The following is a 4,421-nucleotide window of genomic DNA, read 5'->3' as shown; positions in this document are numbered from 1 at the left end:
GCGGCATGTGGGATCTTCCCGGACCGGGGCACGAACCCGTGTCCCCTGCATCGGCAGGCGGACTCTCAACCACTGCGCCACCAGGGAAGTCCCTGAATTCTTATTTAAAATAAAATTATAGCATTAATATTTTCTAGTGTTGCTTTATTAAAAGAATCAGGTCACGTGCACTTGAGACAATGGTGATAAATATCAAAGCAGGATTAGTTTTTATGAGACCCAAACGCTGGCTCTTAGGACGTACAACACTGATTCAGAAGAGTTAAAGGAACTTCCTAATAAGCTAGAGTCCTACCTTGGCTGGTTCTGCATTACACTAGCATAAAGCTTAATATTTATTGACTGCTGGGAATTCCAGTGGTTAGGACTCACTGCCAAGGGCCCGGGGTCGATCCCTGGTTGCGGAAGTAAAATCCCATAAGCCGCATGGCTTGGCCAAAACAACAACAACAACAAAAAATATATATATATATATATATATAGACTGCTCATTATCATTCAGTAAAACAAGACTTTTTAGTTATTCCATTTTGAATCAAAATATTAGGGCAAGTGTGTCAGAGAACACAACACATCAGAGGCACTGAACTCTACCCATTAAGGAACTCTTGACTTTAAGTTTTGGAGCACTGAAGTCCCCATTGATAGTCTGTTGGACTAAAGAGGCCAGGAAAGAGCCCAATACACAGTTTGGACAAATTAAAGACAAACAAACAAAACTAGGGACTTTCTGGAATGGAGGTGTTCTCTAAAAGAAGTTTTTCCTTTTAAAACCCTCTCCCTCAATCTTAATCTGATATAATTCTCTTCATCTTTCTCAACATATTTTTATTTTTAAAAATTTTGTTCTTTTGTTTTATCTTTTAGATTTCACATATAAAAGAAAACATATAGTATTTGTCTTTTTCTGTCTGACTTCAAGAAGCATAATGTCCTCCAGGTCCATCCATGTTGTTGCAAATGGCAAAAAAAAATTTTTTTTCTTTAAATATTTATTTATGGCTGTGTCGGGTCTTAGTTGCAGAAGGCGGGATCTTTTATTGCAGTGCACGGGCTTCTCTCTAGTTGTGGCACGAGGGCTCAGTAGCTGCGGCGTGTGTACTTAGCTGTTCCTCAGCATGTGGGATCTTAGTTCCCTGACCAGGGATCGAACCTACGTCCCCTGCATTGGAAGGAGGATTTTTTTTTTAATTTATTTATTTGTTTTTATTTTTGCCTGTGTTGGGTCTTCATTGCTGTGAGCGGGCTTTCTCTAGTTGCGGCAAGCGGGAGCTACTCTTCGTTGTGGTGCGCAGGCTTCTCACTGTGGCTTCTTGTCTTATTGCAGAACAGGGGCTCTAGGCGTGTGGGCTTCAGTAGTCGTGGCACGCAGGCTCTAGAGCGCAGGCTCAGTAGTTGTGGCGCACAGGGTTAGTTGCTCCACGGCATGTGGGATCTTCCCGGGCCAGGGCTCGAACCCGTGTCCCCTGCATTGGCAGGCAGATTCTTAAGCACTGCACCACCAGGGAAGCCCCCGGAAGGTGGATTCTTAACCACTGGACCACCAGGGAAGTCCCCAAATGGCAAAAATTTTATGGCTGAGTAATATTCTGTGTATGTGTGTGTGTGAGTGTGTGTGTATCTCATATGTTATCCATTCATCTGCTGATGGACACTTAGGTTGTTCCTATATCTTGGCTATTGTAAATAATGCTGCTTTGAACACCGGAGGCAAATATCTTCTTGAATTAGTGTTTTCATTTTCTTCAGATAAATACCCAGAAGCGGAATTGATGGATTGTATGGCAGTTTTATTTTTAATTTTTTGAGGAACCTCCACACTGTTTTCCATAGTGACTGTACCAATGTACATTCCCACCAACAGTGCACCAAGGTTCCCTTTTCTCCACATTCTCACCAGCATTTGTTATCTCTTGTCTTTTTTGGTAATGGTCATTCTAACAGGTGTGAGGTGGTATCTCACTGTGGTTTTTACTTGTATTTATTTCCCTGATGATCAGTGATGACGAGCATCTTTTCACGTGCCTGTTGGCCATCAGTTTGTCTCCATTGGAAAAATGCCTATCCTGTTTTTTTCTCTTTCTCTGTAGTTAACTATCCTTTGTAGAAATGTAATGTGTTTTTAGTATTGCTGCCTCAAACCTTCTTTGGGAAGTAGCTAGTCAACAAAGTAGAGACTTTTTAAAGTTAGTACAAGACAGGAAAAAGATATACTTAGCGAAATAAATTGTTACAATTTTCACATAAGGCACAAATCAAGGGCAGGAATTGTTACCTGGAGAACTAAGGAAGCCAGGTTTCAGATCTCAAAAATTAAAGAGACATAAATAATATTTTAAATGGTTTTAAAAGGCATGCTAATTCAAAGGCAAGTATAAGAGAAACAAGTCCAACTACATTTTCTCCCTTTTTCCCTTCTCGTGAAAGTCTTCTTGGGAATAAACTTTCATTTTCAATCCTAGGCTCCTTATTCTAGTGCTGTTTCAAAGAGAATTAAAGTAACACCGGACTTCTCTGGTGGTGCAGTGGTTAAGAATCCACCTGCCAATGCAGGGGACATGGGTTTGAGCCCTGGTCGGGGAAGATCTCACATGCCGTGGAGCAACTAAGCCCGTGAACCACAACTTCTGAGCCTGCTCTCTAGAACCCGTAAGCCACAACTACTGAAGCCCATGTGCCCTAGAGCCCGTGCTCTGCAACAAGAGAAGCCACCGCAATGAGAAGCCTGCACACCACAATGAAGAGTAGCCCCCGCTCACCACAACTAGAGAAAGCCTGCACGCAGCAACCAAGACCCAAGGCAGCCAAAAATATAATAAATTACTTTTAAAAAAATAATTAAAAACAAGAATCCGCCTGCTAAAGCACAGGACACGGGTTCAAGCCCTGGTCCGGGAAGATCCCACATGCCACGGAGCAACTAAGCCCAGGTGTCACAACTACTGAGCCTGCGCTCTAGAGCCCGCGAGCCACAACTACTGAGCCCACGTGCCACAACTACTGAAGCCCGCGTGCCTAGAGCTGGTGTTCCACAACAAGAGAAGCCACCACAATGAGAAGCCTGAGCACCGCGACGAAGAGTAGCCCCTGCTCGCCGCAACTAGAGAAAGCCGGCACGCAGCAATGAAGACCCAATGCAGCCAAAAATAAATAAATAAATTTATTTTTAAAAAAATAATAAATAAAGTAACACCATAATGAAAAAGTCATTTCCACCTCAGTAAGTTTTAAAGCTGTGCCCTGGCGTCGAGTTCCGTGATTGGCCTATAAGTACTCTGCCAGTTAGTGGAAGAACTAGGATCCAGATCTCCCAACTCCCAGTCCCAGAGATCGTCCCACTACTTATTTATTCCACAAACATGTATTGAGCACCTACTGTGTGCCTCGTAGTGTTTTAGTACTTAAAGTGCATCAGTGGATAAAACAAACCAACATCTCTGCCCTGGGAGAATTAATTCACACTGTCTGTACACACTCAGCATACACCCTGACAATAACAGTATTATTACATCTTTACAGATGATCCTTTCCTCTATTATAAACGTGTGTGTGTGTGTTTTAAGTACTTTATCTCCTAATAATTTCTTCTACGCAACTAAGTAATCTCCTTTATCAATGCCACACATCCCAGCCCTGGGGTTTCCAAGGCTTAAAATAGACAAGCTCTCACAGAAACCTCTGATGGAGTTAGCACCTTCTCCGGCTGGAAACGTCTTTCAAGTTTCCTAAACTTAAAAGCACCGGGTGGGGGATTTTTCTCTTCAAAGGCGTCACGGCAGCAAACGCGGAAGAAAAGACCTACACTTTCAAGGTCATCTTCGCACGCACCCAGTGGTTCGGCTACCTCGGCTCTTAGACCCCATCCTCACCCCTGTAGCCCTATTCTCGATACCTAGGCGACTCTATTAACAATCCCATATTTCACCTATGAAAAGCCCACTCTCAATATTTCCATCGGCGGCACGAACATCCTTCCACCTTCCTTCCCCTCCCCGCCCCCGAAACAATTTCTCAGTAGTCGCTTTTTACCTAAATAAGTTTGTCCCACATTTCCTAACAGGCATGTCCCAAATACACCACCTTGCCTTGCTTCAAGGCTCTTTCCCTTACATTATTTGATCCCCAAGAGAATTCTGGGGTGGGCAGGGATTGGCGCAAGACCAAATTTGGAGAGAAGCCTCTTACTCAGGGCCGGGACTAGGGGGAGGCTAGCTGGGCGCCTAGTGCGCAAACCCGAAGGAGGCACGCGGCACCGGCTCGACCCCAACAGTGAGCTCCCCTTTCCATTTTGCTCCTTAGGAGCCTCACTCGCTTCACCCTGTTTTTATTGCCACCGCTTCCTCAACACCCCCAAAGTCATCGCACGCTGAGCCCCCTTCTCTGGTCCTTCCCGTGCACTGCCCCAGGTCCCCGGGGGGCCA

At 44.4% G+C, this 4,421-nt stretch overlaps 1 protein-coding gene across 1 annotated transcript in view; it reads right to left on the bottom strand.

The window, feature by feature from the left end:
• EZH1 (enhancer of zeste 1 polycomb repressive complex 2 subunit) overlaps positions 1-4,421 on the bottom strand; it is a 31,379-nt gene that overhangs the window by 26,601 nt on the left and 357 nt on the right. The window lies entirely within an intron of this gene.

This window comes from Neophocaena asiaeorientalis, unplaced genomic scaffold, assembly GCF_003031525.2.
Source record: "Neophocaena asiaeorientalis asiaeorientalis breed wild unplaced genomic scaffold, Neophocaena_asiaeorientalis_V1.1 scaffold1, whole genome shotgun sequence".
NCBI classification, from domain to species: Eukaryota; Metazoa; Chordata; class Mammalia; order Artiodactyla; family Phocoenidae; genus Neophocaena; species Neophocaena asiaeorientalis.
Note: the sequence above shows the minus strand (reverse complement) of the source record. Positions and strands in the feature narration are given on the sequence as shown.